This window comes from Falco punctatus (assembly GCF_963210335.1).
Source record: "Falco punctatus genome assembly, chromosome: 1".
In the NCBI taxonomy this organism is placed as follows: Eukaryota; Metazoa; Chordata; class Aves; order Falconiformes; family Falconidae; genus Falco; species Falco punctatus.
In genome coordinates this window covers 31,045,141-31,061,348 of record NC_137580.1, presented here as the reverse complement: position 1 = coordinate 31,061,348, position 16,208 = coordinate 31,045,141, and the positions used below count along the sequence as shown (strand labels likewise).

The window sequence follows — 16,208 nt, the reverse complement described above, 5'->3', positions numbered from 1 at the left end:
CCATAGTCACCATTTCAGCGTAATTAATTTGGGAAAAGCAAGCGTCTCTTTTTCAGGTGGCACAAGGTTAATTTCCTTCCTAGTAGCTTGTGCAGTGCTGTGTTTTGGACTTTGTATGAGAATAATGTTAATAACACATGGATGGTTTTGGTGGTTGCTGGGTAGTGTTTGTACTAAGTCAAGGACTTTTCAGCTTCTCATGTCCTGCCAGTGAGAAGAGTGGAAGGGCACAAGAAATTGGGAGGCTACATAACCAGGACAGCTGACCCAAACTGGCCGAAGGGGTATTCCATACCATGGAATGTCATACTCAGTATATAAACTGGTGCGAGTTAGCCAGTGGTGATGGGGTGGGATCACAGCTTGAGGACTTGCTGGGCATCAGTCAGTGGATGATGAGGAATTGTAATTTGCACCACTTTTTCTGCCTTTTATTCCTCCCCCCCCCCCCCCCCCCCCCCCTTGAGTTTTATTTCTCTTTCTCTTTTTGATGTCCCCCTTTCCATTGAAATTATTATTATTAGTAGTATTATGTTTTACTTTATTTCAATTATTAAACTGTTCTTATCTCAACCGATGGGTTTTATCTTTTTTTTTTTTTTTCTCTTCTTTTTCTGATTCTCCACTCCATCCCACTGGGGGGCCAGGGAAGAGTGAGTGAGTGGCTGTGTGACACCTATTTGCTGACTGGGGTTAAACCACAGCAAGGCATATTTCAATATAATTAACTTCAAGCAGTTGCAGGAACGTCACAACAGGCTCATGTGTTAATATTACTGTGCATATGAAGATCTATCCTATAAGAAGCCATTCTCTTTCACTAGACAATTAAAAAAAAATAAAAAAGATACCTGAAAGTGTTACTAATTTGAAATTAGGCTCATCTGATTATAGCTGGTCATATTTCCAGTGTTCATGGAGTTCATGCATGAACATGAAGTTCAGCAATACTCAAACTTTGGAAAACCAGTAAGTGAGGTATTAAGTGGCCTGTGGCTACATGTCCATGATCAATTGCTGAAAAGTTATCACTTTTTATTAATACTAACTTTTTTTTTAACACTTTAACTGATTTTTAAAAATCAGTTAAAAAACTTAAGTTTAAAAAACTTAACTAAGGTTTTTTTTAACACTTTAAGCTAAATTTTGTATTACAAGATATGTAATGATTTGTGTAGAATTTGACTGAGGTTTAAGGGTTGGTGTTTGACTGGAACTAATTCACATTGGTCATTTCTGCCTGCAGACAAAGCTTAAATGAACTTAGCTGGACCTAAAGGATCTGTTGAAAGGTGATAAATGCTAGTGATAGAAAGAGACAAAAAAAGATGTCTGGGAGAAATAAAGGACTCAAAGTTTGGAAAGGATCTCAGGGATGCCTCACAGCCAAAAGTAACGCAAGGCCTTGCTTATTGCAATGAGTTTAGCACACATCCAGATTTTCAGCACAATTTAGTTTCTCAATTCTGATAGGTTTCTTTAATCTTTATTCTTTTTTTCAAGAGTGACTGTAAGAGGATGCCAGGAAAAGAGACCTTCCTCCTATTTTTCAGTTTCCAATTTTCAACACAGGGGATTGTCATTTCTCAGTGGAGTTTTTTGTCCATGATTTTTTCCCCTGGACCTCATATAGATTTCCAGTGCCTATAACAACCCTTGGTATAAGCCTTCCTGGCTTCCTGTTCCATGAATTATTAGTTATTATTGTTATTTTTGTTATTTTTATTGTTTGTATCTGCTACCTTAATTTGATTCCTCATATTTCTGTCATTGTGAAAGATGGAGGAAAAGCTAATACCTATCCAGTCAGTTCATGGCACTCAGGTACCATATACTATATTCTATTCACTCTATACTGTAATTAACTTCTTTTCCAGACTGAAGAATTCTGGTCTTCTTAGTGATTTCTTTCACAGAAGCTGAACGATATATTTGAGCTTTCTTGTCTGACCCTTTTACGTGTCTATTGTCACTTCAAATGCTTTGTCACTCATATGTGAGGTATTTTAATCCATGCACTAATGCTGACAAACCATTAATCAAATTTATTTTTTTTTAATTGCTTAAACAGTGCCGACCCAGTAATTCTTTGAAATATTGAAGGACTCCTCCTTCACAAGATCACATGGCATCGTTTTGGGAATTTACTCTCTAAACTCATCAGAGACTACCTGAATGAAAATCCAACACACTGTCAGTTTTTAGAAGGAAAATGCTTTCACCTGATCTAGATCCTACCCACCTCACCACTTGGAGTCTTGCTTAAAACATTATCCTATAGTGACTTATTCCATTGAATTAAATGTTTTGTAGTAGGCCCACCAATTTTAAATTGGACAAAGATCTGGACTTCTATTCATAATACATACCACAAATTTGGTATTTTAACAGATACAGTATAAATGTTATAATATTAATACAATTATGTTTGGCATTTGGAGCTATGTAAATCAGTCAGTGCCTGAATAAATTTTGCACTATTTTGTTCTAATTTTTTCTGTGTGCATGTCCTTACTCTCAAGATCATGACTAGCTCATTTAAACTCCTGTCATAATGGTAATTTAATGTCTGAAATACACTGAAAATATTCAATACGAATGAATTAATTAATATTAAAAATGTAATCAATTACTGAAAGGAGGAAACTTTACCTGTTGTAGAGAATAAGTTTTAGCACAGCAAAACACAATATGTGGAAAGGATAAGTTAACATTGGAGTATAGGAGAAAGTTTTATTAAAGCAATCAATGTTCCATCTCCTCTTACTGCAGTGAAAACAATAAAAAACACAACCTCCTTTCTTCTAGGAAAAAAAAGACAAAGAGACTGAAAACTATGCTTGGATCTATGGAATAGCGGGTTGATGGACAGGTAAAAGAGGAGTTGGAAGCTAAAAGAAAATAATATATTAAGTTTCAAGAGACTGAAGGGGAGAGTGTGAAGGACATACTGAAAAGGAAATATTCCTCCACCAATACTTTGTGACTGTAACAAAAATAAATATCTGACTTAGAATGGAGACCTACATCAAAAATTTGTTTGTTTTCTTCATATGTTTGAAAGATGCAATTATGTATTTCTGTTTCCTGACTTCTAGATTTGCCTGCCTGCCTGAGAAGGAAGTTGCCATTGTATAACCCAGAAAGGCACATAATGAGTCATATAATCTTCAGAATTTATGATCCTCAAATCACTAAAAGAAAATATGGAAAAGGTTTCAGAAATTATCTTATGCCTGCATAAGGAGAAGGAAGGAACATGGCTAATTTACAATTGTGGGATTTTTCACTCTGTTCTCTGTGGAAGGTTGCTGTTCTGCTGTATTGCAGCATGCTAGAGAGCTCATTTCTTTCTGTATATTCACTGCTTAACAACATTTTTTTTTTTCTAAATCTATGCCTTACATACCAGGTATTCTTACAAGCAAACAACTTTTAAATTATTCGATATCTGCAAAATAAAGCATATCATATTAAGCCCATGAAGGCAAGCATGTGTAGGCATATTTTTGTAAGTGGCACAAATAAGCTGATTGACAGGGTGGTCTGAGGGACCAGTGTAACCTTTGTTAGAGTACTCATTCTGGAGTAAAGTGAAGTGAACTAAAGGGGGAAATTTAAGTTTTACATTAGTTTATATGAGGAAAAGGTACATTCCTTCTTTCTAATAACTTATTTTTCTTTAATTTCATCATGGTGGCTCTTTTCTTCAGCCTGGGTTCATAAATGGTATGCACTATAAAGCCAAGCATGTGACAGGTCCTATTGAAACACATCTGAAAGCATGGTTCTTTTTCATTTACCTAAGCGTGATTCTGGAGTCAGAACAGTCACTGCAGCCATTGGTATTGTGCCAGAATGAATCTAAATAAACTGGTAAGATTTAGCTCATGGCATTGTAAGGTAGCCAGTCCAGTCCAGTGTAACAAAAATATGCAGAGGCATTTGCAGGTTCAACTGTCTTTGAATGGAGGGAAGAAAGGAGGGAGACAAAGGAGAAATTTATATAGCTAAAATTAAGTATGATGACAGATAGACAATCCCAAGCCTTTATCAAATGGATTAACCCTCTTTCCTGATGGTATTTAGCACTATAAACGAACACTCTGCTTCAGGAGGAAAATTATGAATCAATTTTTGTGAGGACCATGTTGAAAGTCTAGGATCTACTTGATAACCTGATGAAATTCTACCAAGTCTTTCCTATTCAATCCTGACAACATGTGAGAGAAGACTGTTATTTCATTTGCAGGAATAGACTTTAGGGACTTAGTTTATATTGAATTTAAAACTATCTTTCCCTTCTTCCCCTCCACCCTGACAGGTAAAAGCAAGAGAAACTGAAAATATATTTTTACCTTAAATATTTTCAAAACTCCTACTATTATTGAGGTCAACCAGTTGAAGTGTGTGGGATGATTTCTTCTGAAAAAGAAGTCACATTTCCAGTAACTTTTTCAGAAATTACAAATTAAGACCTTTTTTGATAAGCCACACTGGAGCAATAAGTGGGAATAAAAATAAAATCCCAAGAATGACAGATGTAAGGAAAACAAAAATTGAAACATGTGCTTATTGTGCCAAGGACTGTTGTTATGTCAAGTTGCAGTAGATGGTGCTAATGGGCTGGAAGGAATAAATTCATTCTTCAAGGTCATACTCCAATAAGACTGTTTTGTGGAAACATATATAAACAAGGCACTATTTGGTGTAAGTAACAATAAACTCTACTGTTCACACATTATCATTAGTACATTTGGTATTCATTGGATTTTAACTGATTCAGCTGGTATTAATAAGGATGTCATACTACTCATCCTTCCCCAAGAGATAATTTTTTGATAGGGGAAGACATCAGTAAGAAAATGATTGATATTACCTACAGTAACAAATGGAAAGAAGAAAAGACTTTTTATTCATGGAAGGAGCAAGCTGTAGATTTGATGAGAAAACTGAAGAACATGTTGGTAGTAGCATTAACTCTGTTGGTACTTTGTGTATGCTTATTGCTGTTCTTTGGAGCATGCAGCTGATTTGGACTGACAGAAAGGGATCTTTCCCGTCTCTGCTGTGCCATAAAAATGCTGAAAGCATACTGCTGAGTTAGCCAGTTGATAACAGCATTACTGGATATCTGCTATAGTCTTATCATATTCATTGTCTCTTCTATCCTCAGATGATGACAAGGGAAAAAAAAAAACTCCTCTAAATGTAGATAATTTGGCTGGAGACATATTTACAGCTCAGTGAAACTACATCCAATCTAAAGGCAGAAACTACATCCTGAAACACACAACAGAAGGAAAAAAAACTAGTAATGTACAGTAGTAACTATAGATACACATATAGAATTTATGCTGGCAGATACTAGATCATTCACTTTCTAGGTAAAATATATGAACATAAGCAATTACTGTGTAAGTAAGAAAAATACATCAGGTTTCAAACAATAATAATGTTTGTCATAGCTGTTATTCTTTTAGGTCATGGGGTTATTCCAAATAAGAAATTTCAATAGCAGAAATTGGTCAGCTGGGTGACTCAGCTGAATTGTGACTCAGCTGAATTTCCTAGCCTAAATTTCCATGGTACATCAAAAATTAAATATTTTCTCTTACTTAGATCCATTTTAAGTAACAGCTAAGAGCTAGATTTTATGAGTGAGTTTTTCCTTATTTCCAGTCTATAGCTGATCAAGGCCAAACCCCTGACCAATTCATCAGAAGGAGTTGAAGTCCTCTTAACTCATGAAAAGACTGCTCTAAATATGGAGATAAATGTACTCTAGGACAGGGCTTTCATCTCTGCAATTTCTGTGCTTTGGATAAGTTGTTAAGAATTGAAATGTTCAAAAAATAACCATTTTGCATCACTTATCAGTCAGATTTGGATCAAGATTTGAATAAGCTTTTATTTCACATCAGTGTGTTACTTCAGCTTTCCTTCCCACCCTACCCCCCTTGAAGTAAACAATGTGCAAGTAGATGCACTGGACTAGGACTCTGGAAATCTGTCCCCCATCTTTTGGGAAACTGCTGGTCTCTAAGACTTAACTCCCAACCCCTCTGCACTTTGCCTTTGCTAGCTGTTAGTATTAATGACAGTCACTCAGTTGTTCTGTAAGGAATTTGAAATCTGTGCATGAAAAGCACTGAACAGGTCTGTAATAACAGTGCAATCCAGTAAAATCCAATACACTATTAGACCAACTGCTATTGTCTTGGTAAGATACCTGTGTGTCTTAAGTCCATGCATATTTGCAGAACAGTACTTCAACTATTAAGGACTATAAAGCTGAAAGCTGTCTGTATATTAGATGAAGTAATACTTCTGCTACACTTTCCTTCTGAGAGTAATAAAAGCTATTAACTTTGTGTGTGAATGTCATTTAAATTTTGCATTCCTTTTTTTTTCTCCCCAGTGATCAACAGTAAATTAAACCACTTCTTGGCTTGTTTTTACAGATGAAGAGAGAATTAATAGTGGTGCATGAGGGAGCTTTTTATTTCTTAAGACCTCACAAAAGCCAATTTTGGTGGAATGAACCTTCTAAAAGAAAAGCAACAGAACATTTAAAATGTATTCCTCCACAACTCTTATCTGTAGTTTCCTAATCTGTTTTTATGAGCATGTTACTACATTTGTACACATATGAGAACAATTGGATTCAAAAATACTTAGATTTTGCTTTCCATCTCTCTACTCAGTTAGCTGTATTATATTTAAATTAATTAAATACAGTGGCAGCCACTGAGCCTGTATGTGATATTGTGTCTTTGCCAGCAGTTTACTTACGGCTTTCCTATTTAATTAAATAGGAAACAGTGAGTGGCTGATGCACTGCTATGCATGGTATGTAGGACAAACCACACCTGCCACTGCGTATAAAATCTACTTAATGCACATGATGAAACCACACATGCATATAGCATATATGTATGTTTGTAGATACTGTGAAGTGTTAATTCCTTGCCAAGATATTTGCAGCTCTTCTTACTTTTTGAACACTTAACTCCTTATCTTGCATTTTCTTCAATTTGCAGAAATTTTAGTCAGCTTGGTCTGGTTTAAGAATCTCCTGAGCAAGCAGACTGAAAATTCAGTAAACAAGCTGAAGAAAACTTGAGATAAGCTGCTGAAACATCCAGGAGAAACAACTGTAGAGCTCAGAAGGCAGAAATAAACTTTCAACATTGTGGATTTTACACGGTGTGCAAAATATTTCTCTTTATAGTGTAAACAAGTTATACTGCTTAGCTATTATTTTCTTAACATGTATGTTAAAAAATTAACAATACCAAAAGACTGGTATCTGCAAAGTTGACCTCCTCACTCGACATGAATCATCTGCTTTATGCCTTCACTTTCATATCCTGTTCTCTACTACTGAGTTTACCATTGTAAGCATCAATATATTTTTTGTTTCCATTGCATCTCAAGGCCTGCATCTCAGTTCATTTTTGGCCTGAAAACAAACACAAGTGACAGCATAGTGCACTAGTATTTTGTGATTCAGCCTCCAATTTCAGTATTCTTTTCTCTCCGCTACATGAAGGAAAGCAAAAGTGTTTTTTATTCCCTCTTCCCCCACCCTCTTCCCCCACCCTCACAAAAAAGGCTGAAGTGATAGCTCCTACATCTTTAAAAAAAATACCACTAAAATTAGCAATACTTAGAAACCTCCTGACCATTAATGCATTCTGTAAAAGTAAGGAGCTAACAATGAAATGGTTTCTTCTGTATTCGTACTTCTATATACAACCTCAAGTCCAGTTTTGGCCAAGGCCTGAAATGGCTCCTGAATAATGCATTTATCTCTCAGGGAGCACCATTCTACTTTTAGATCAGAAGCAGCAAATGTGAATTTACCACACTGCCCCTTCCTTCACATTCCTTTCGCTGCTTGACATGTCCCCCAGGCAGACTGTGCAATACAGACCTTTCCTCTGTAAGATCCTGCCATTTTTTGCAGCCTTCTGACATACTGTCTCTTCATTGCCTGCACTTTGGATCTCAGCTGAACCATTCCCAGCTGCCTGTATTTTGCTGTTACCTTCCTCATCCTGCTCTCACTTAGCTCTGTAATGCTATCTTCTGTAACAAAATAGTTTCAGTTGTGAAAAAGAATGGTGTGAGAGGGAATATTAATAGACTTTCCTTTAAATCTTTACATAACTCACTTGCATGAGAGCCTGGGGAAGGGAAGTCAAAGATATAAACATGTGCCCTGTGGGTGATATTCCAGCCTCCAGGCTGGAATTAGGACAAGGACATTTAGACAGACTGCTTGACAGACTGGTTCAACAAGTCTGTTTAAATGTAATGAAAGCTTTTGAATCATCCTACATGATTTTCTTCTTCTCCAGATCACTGTCCATATTTAAATGTTTAATGTTGACTGTTCTGTCCTGCATTCTTTCCCCAGGTCTTGCCTGAGCATCCTGTCCTTTGTCACTGAAAGTGGACATGTGCAGCAGCCTTGTGTTGACCTTCTGGATGGTTCTTGCATTTCTAAACCAAGTAATGTCTTCATATTTAACAAGTTATGCACCCTTCTGCACGACTTTTAGCCCTAGTGTTGAAATTATAGAACTCGTTATCCTGGAATATTGTCTATGTCAAAAGGCAAAAAAACCTCCACTCCAAACCTGCCAGAGTTAAAACAGATTAGACAAATTTAGGGAGGATGAGTGCACAGGTATTTAGTAAACAAAATGGTAGAGAGGTACAGTTTCTTGTTTAGAAAGTCCTCCAACCTTGAATGATTGCAAGAGCCAAGGTATTTCCAGGGACAGTTCACTCTGAGGTTTCCTCAGTTTCTTTTTTGGGTTGATAGCTTAATAGAAAATTTTGTAATATTTTGCATGATGAAATGTTTACTTAAACCTGTCCAATTGAGATTATATTTGTCCTAGAAAGAAAGCATGGAACAATTTTTAAAGGTGATATTTTATCTTGAGGTTTAGTAATTTTAGTCTGTTTCAAGCATTTTTATATAGCTATAAAAACCATCATTGACACTTTCTTTAAGTGTAGAAACTTAGTTTCCTAAAATTAAAACAGATTGGGCTCAGTAATCACAGATGCATATATATATATATATATTTGCAGCTGTAAAGGCTACATAAATGGATATATCATGCATAAAAAATGAGACTTGTTTTCCCATTACTCATTATAAGGTAGTGCTGTCTAATGGAAATAAACTAGGTTAGTAATCTGCTTCTTCAGCAATTTACCTTCACAGTTGATTCCAGCTGCAACAATAAGAGAACTCATAAACAAAAATTTCCAGATAGCAAAAATACAGGCAAATTAGATTTTTCCCCTTTAAAATTGTACATCACATTTATAAAATCTTTCTTCTGCTTTACAGTGTTCTGTTGTGACTCCTTTTGGTACAGGTTATTGCAACCTAAGTGCCTTGCTAGCAAAAATTATACATACAGGACATTTCTCCTCTGGAAAATGAGTTAGCATTTTGACCTTGTTTTATTTATCTAAGTCTTTTTATAAAATGTTTTCAGTATGGTCACCTAATTAAACCCAAGGATCATGACCTATATGATTACTTGCATTTTCAAAGCAGTAGCAGAAAAATTCAAACTCAACTTACAATTTGTATGATATGTATAAAATTGAGGTATAAAAATGTGCATACTAGCAAAGCTTATAGGGTACATTGTTTTAAAATATTTTGAAAATGAGGTAATATTTCATGAAAACTTTCATACCACAGACACTTTATAATACAGTATATAAAAGTTTTGTCATTCCCACTGAGGAGATTCTTTTAATTGTAGGCTTATAAATTTTTAGTATGTGTACCTTTGAGACAAAATGTTAAGGTATTTTTGAGACACAGATGCTTACATAATTAAAGGATAATTTATGGGAAAATTAGATGACTACATGCATCAATGCTGCCTCCACAACCTTGCTTACCCACTTAGACATGGAAAGATGAGAGAGTTCCCTTCCCCCCCTTAAAACTCATATGGCTCCTGTTATAATAATTTAAATAAATGCTGTCCCTCTGACTTTCCAAAAAAAAGGTCTCCATCATGCATACTGGGAAACTTTCCCCTACTAGGAACAGTCCTCAGTCCATGCTATTGCCTGAGCCATTCACCGGCATTTTTTTGAAGATTGTGTACAAGCAGTATGGGCAGCCAGCCCTACAGCCTGTGACCAAGTCCTGATCAGTTTGCTAATGCAGCTGAAGTCTAAGAAAGCTCCAGAGACCTATCTTTTGGACATAAAATGTAATTGTAAGATTACAAGCCTTCTACTCTGAGTGTTTGATATTCCTGGAGGACAAAGGATCCTAGGTACTGGACCACCTGTGCATTGTTTGATATTCCTGGAGGACAAAGGATCCTAGGTACTGGACCACCTGTGCATTTTATCTACTGATTCTTAATGCAGAAGATAAATAAGCCACCCCTAAAGTACATAACAGAACCTCATTCCCCCTTGCTGTCTGAGAACAGTTTAATGTCTGGCAACATTCAATTTTCTCTTGACATCTGCTGACTGTTTAGACTGTCACTTTCTACCTGGTGGTCCAGTCTCAGCTGTACAGATTGAGAAAGACCTCTCTGCCACATGAGTTGCCTGCTGTTCAAACAGACCAAAATTTTGCAGGACAAAACATCTTTCCTGAGATATTTGAGTTGGTATTTTCAGACTCTTCTGAAACTGAACAGGGCCTAGAACACACTTTATTTATATCCTGGAGGAGCACCTAAAGGAACAATGAATTAGTAACAAAAAAAAGAAAAAAGGTTGTAGCCACCATCAGGATGGATTTGTAAGTAATGGGAGCAATATTGGACTGTGAATCCCAGTCTCACCTAGTTTTAAGCCCAACAGGGGCAGGTTATCAGCCATCTGCTTTCCTTCTGTATATACTGAGGCTTGGGTTAGTTGTCCTCCCAACCACCATACAGTGTTTTAAATGGTTTATTTAAACATGGACAATTTAGATCACCAAAACTTCCATTCCTGAAGGTTGATATATAACATTACCCACGGTAACATTTGGATCCTTTGCTAAATATTGAAGATGATTACCTATTTTAACAATTTATTTCTCTTTAAGACTGTGCACAACAATATTAAAATCTACTGTTCTACTTAATTCTCAGTCCTGAGTCATTCCTTTATATGGGGCTATTGCACACTGGAAACAGCCACCGTCAGCAAAAACAACATATCTGAAAGTCTACAAAGCTTCACAAGTCTTAACAGCTTAACAGACCACTGCAGAAGTGTGAAGTTTACTGAAGTCCAATTGATTAAAGTCACATGCTAGTCTTAGCTGAAAAGCAAACTAAAAGGGTATTTATAAATATTTGGAAAGGTCTTTCAAACAGAGCTGTTGACTACAGGTCCCTTGAAGATAGCCCTGTCTTGGTTTTATTGGGATAGATCTGTAAGTAATTTAACACAGCACAGATTCATCATTTTCAAAAGTACATCTGGGCTTACAGGAGCTGAAACTCTGTGAATTTTAGAGCACAGCAGAGGCTTATTTAATGTCCATAAAATACCTTGCTAAGTGTTAAAATTATTGCCTAACAATCATGCATTTTTTTTTTACAAGAGTGCTATCAATCATTTGGCTCAGGATAACAAGTTTATCTGGAATATATGTTGTGGTTTAACCCTGGCTGATAACCAAGCACCACACAGCCACACACTCACTCCCCCTCATCCAGAGGGATGGGGAAGAGAATTGGAAAGGAATGTAAAACTCAAGGGTTGAGATAAAGGCAGCTTAATAGGTAAAGCAAAAGCTGTGCATGCAACCAAAGCAATCCAAGGGATTAATTCCCTGCTTCCCACTGGCAGGCAGGTCCAGCCATCTCCAGGAGAGCAGGGCTCCAGCACATGTAAGTTACTCGGGAAGAGTAAAGATTTTGCCTGAGGAAGGCCCTGAATGAAATTTCATTGTTGTTGTTTTTTCTTTTGGTTTTTTTTTTTTTTTTTTGTGGAATCAGTTTTTAAAATATTTCAGAACATTATCTGTGTAATACTGGATATTCAAATAGTGAGTGAAAATAATATTGAATCTTCAATATTTATTTGGATAACCCTGAAACTAAAGAGGTAGCATAGGTGAATGCTGGTGAACATATTTTCATACAAATGGTTTGGAATCAAGAAATAGGTAAAAAGTTTAAAGAAAAATATTAATTCTCATTCCAATATTCAATCCTATTGTGTTTATATTTTAATTTCCTACTCTACAAGCTTGGGTAGAAGGTATAGATTCTGATATGAAGATAAACACCGACTGCACTGTGATTTATTTTGTTACAATGACCTTTCTTTATGAAGGTTGGAATAGGAATAAGAACTGTTACAGGTACCCAGTGGGTTCTTGCATAAAAAGAAAATACAGTGGCTGCTCTGAATTTAAAGGCTTTAAGAGATGTCCTCAGAATTTCTGCTGCAAATGGCAATTAATGCAAACACCAATCAGCTGTTTTTATTTGCTTTCCAAAAGTTTCTGGTTTTGTGTCACTTGTGTAACATTTAAATGGTGTTGCAAATACTACTGGTTAGTGTTAGACTTATCTGTGATTAATTCAGTTCATAGTCAGAAAATGTGTTTCTTTACCTGAGGGTGTGTCCTTAAACATTTGTGTTATTGTGCACCGTGCAAACTGACAAGGCTAGTGCAAGTCCTAGAAAAGAAAATAACAAGGACTCAAGTTTCTTTTGTAAAGTACATTACCCTTCTTTGCTTTAACAATTTTAAGAACATACATTTAGTGTAGTTTGATTTTGTTTTTAAAGACACAGTTGAGTGCAGAACTGAACTAATTTCAGAAATACAGAAAATGAGGACATTGTGATGTTCAGGTGTGTCTAAATTGTGAAGTGCATAACTGTGTTGGAAAATAAATAGGTCCAAACAATCCAACTTAAGTAAATGGATGCAAGTGCTGTACACAGATTTCAGCTCAGGTTTTAGAGGGAATATGCTGCATTACGTCATAGCTGTAGAGCTAATGGGTCTGTCAGATTTTAATGATAACAAAGTGTCCTAAATTCTAGATAATGGAGCCAGAGACCCTTTCATTTTTGTTTTAGTATACTGTCTCCAGGATTCTTGTTTTCCTGGCTGCACAATAATAATGATAATTTGGTGAGGCAGCAACTGGAATTAGGTGCTATAGTTAAGTTCCCTCAGGCAGAGATAATAGATCTTCCAGTTCCTGGCAGGCTGACCTTACTATTTGTTGTTATGCAAGGGATAAGCACCTTGCTTTTCTTCCATCAACATTTTTTTTTTTTTTTTGTTTTGTTTTGTTTTTTGTTTTTAAATAAACGTGGTTATAAGTACTGAGCTTTCCATTGAATAACACCTTGACATTATGAAGGAGGTGAAGGTATTTAGTATGCATACCATGCTGGACCCCCTGGGTAAGGATGCAGGAGCCAGAGGTCTCCCTTTGCTGCTAGAGGGTGATTGTGGACGTAGGGTAAAGCTGATGTTTAGAGAACATGGGAACTCACGGGCTGTGCACAGCAGCACCTAGCAAGGCTCTGAGGTAAGCAGCCCTGCAAAGCAGGCTTTCCGGATCATTTTCTTGGGCATCCACAATGTGTCAGATTCCCACAGAGACAGAATGTAGGTGGTCTGGATCCTGCCATAGTATTTTTAGCAAAGAAAATTTCTGAAAGAATGAGATACGTAGAATGAGAGATACCTTGTTTGTCTAAAATTTTAAAACCTATGATTTGAACAAATTGTCATTTTATCTTCCAAAGAACACATTACCTCTGCTGTGCGAAAAACCCATATGATCTGCACTGTCAGATTTTATTATTATTGTGACAGATACTGTAGCATATAAATCTTAAACTAATGTCATCTATCTTTTTGAGCTAAGTGTTCAAAGTGCATCAGCTATTCAATTTGATAGAGAGTTTGAGAAGAATTGCATATTAAAAATACAGCAAATGGGATAAACCCTCAATTTTATCCAGCTCCACATTTCATAAACTAATTCTAAAGAAGTCATGAGAGGTCTACTTCCAAAAATGTTTCTTTATGGGAAGTAGCTGGGAAAAAAGGTAAATAAAATATTTCTCTATTAAGATAAATTTGATTTGAATACAAAATAAAAGAGTATTAAAACTTACTAATGCTATATGGTCTGCTTATTATGGTCTCCTGGAAATAGCTAAAAAGGGAAGAAGTAACTGCAGTTCATTGCTTTCATTGCTCTGGAGGTGAATGGTATCAGCAGTTATGATTCTCTAATGAAAGAATGCACACTTGCATTTTACAGGATAAAGCAGCTGATAATACTCCATCAAAATGTTTTAATATAGACAACTATTCTTACGGGGCTGGGGGGGGGGGGGGGGGAAGGTTTGTGGAGTCCAGATACAGTGAAATTTTGCATTGTACAAACAGTTTTCTCCCTGAAGGAAAAATCAACATTTTGAAAGCTGAAATCCCAAGATAATGTCAGTTTGAAGACACATGAACACAAAGGGAAAACTGAATCTAAACACGAAATTTCCTAGACTGTTTTATTAGCATGTTCATTAGGACAGTGAGTTTTTCTTATGCTTCAAATGCTTCAGTTTACCAGTGAAATCATTATTTCAAATGTCAACTGGTGTCCGTTACTGCTGAAGGGAAAAGTATCACACTTCTGTTCACATATTTGTGCAACTTGTTACTCTCATCTTCCCTCTTCCTGTTTGATATGTACTTTGGGAAAGTTGTTGGTGAACTATGAAGGATATGAAACAGGACATTAAAAAATTAGTTCTTAAAGATACCAATGCTCAAGTTGAAATTGCTTTGAATAGAAAGTATATATGTTTTTATTATGACCAGATTTCAAGGACTCAGCACTGTATTAGCTGTTTATATACATACACTAGCCATTTCCTCACTTTCTGAAAGCCAAAGGGTGAGAAATCCACCGTTTCATTTGGCTTCCTTTGGCTAACACATTTCTGAAAATGATTGCTTCTTAGGAAAGGGAGGGAAAAAGAAACGTTTACTCAGTAGTGAAAAATCCACACCGAAAGTAACCTGTAAGGTTCTACTTATTAGTGGAAATCTGGTTATTTGTTCAAATGGATTTCATTTCTACTGTCTCAAGAGATGCAAGGGCTATTCTTCCTGTCTATAGGCTGTGTGGTTTTGGTGCCTTGAGAGCCAATATGCAAAGGAGAGGAAATTGGAACTTTTGGGGACTTAGGCAATGCAGATGGGAAAAGCAAACTTGTTACATCAGTTCTTCACTTCCTTCCAAATAAAGCCCTCATACAGCTTTGGCAGCTAGTACTGAATAATAAGTCAGATTTCTAGAAGAGAAGTTGTGTGAAAGGAAAACACAATATTTTTCACTCTAATAAGGAACATGTTCTAATGTGAAGGAACTTGTCAGTCTGAAAAATCCATGACATTTAAAAAATCATCTCTGTAGTATGATTAAATATGGAAATGATATTTAGACACAGTGAAGATTTCACAGTTCTGAGCTTGTTAAATTTTTCCTTATCTCCTGCAGATTCAAACTATTCCAGGGGATGGAACTAAGTCACATGTGGCTTACCATTGATTATTAACATAAATCAGAAAAATAATGAAAATTAAGGAAAAAGGTCAGTGAACTTTATTCCATTTCTCCTACACTTATATCCTCTGGTATTTAAAATAAATTTATTATTTTTGTGCTACTTTAACTTCTTGTTTTGGGGAGAAAACAAAATAACAGCTGGGATGTTATTTACTTTGATTCCATAATAGAGATTAGTTCAATTTCTGGTATGAAAAAGCCTCAGAGGGACACAGCAGGAACTCTGATACTGGATATTAAAACTATTTTATTTTTTTGAGGTAGCAATAACAGGAGTTATTTACTTGATTCCAGCCTCACTGCAAAAGTAAGTAGTACTTAACACTTGCATTATAATGGAAGAATAAAGATCTAGTTTTTCTAGGATTAAATTAGCAATGTAAGTAAGGTATTTTGCTTTGTTTCTTCTAAAGAATTAATGGAGTTATTTTAGAGCAGACTTAAGACCAGACACAGTATATTTTCTAACAGGGAAATGAGAAAAAGGTGGAGTCTTTTCCACTTCAGGTTGAATCAGACATTTGTACTTTTGTGACTTCATCCACAGCTCATCAATGTTTTTTGTCCATCAAAGAGCAATCAGATAAT

The 16,208-nt window shown here is 36.0% G+C and overlaps 1 long non-coding RNA gene across 1 annotated transcript; it reads right to left on the bottom strand.

Moving 5' to 3' along the window:
* Positions 1-447: 447 nt before the first annotated feature.
* Positions 448-10,437, bottom strand: LOC308058318. Its single transcript, XR_013925770.1, has 2 exons — positions 10,397-10,437; positions 448-10,343 (listed from the first exon to the last, which is right to left on the bottom strand). It is a non-coding gene; the product is annotated as an uncharacterized lncRNA (long non-coding RNA).
* Positions 10,438-16,208: the final 5,771 nt, after the last annotated feature.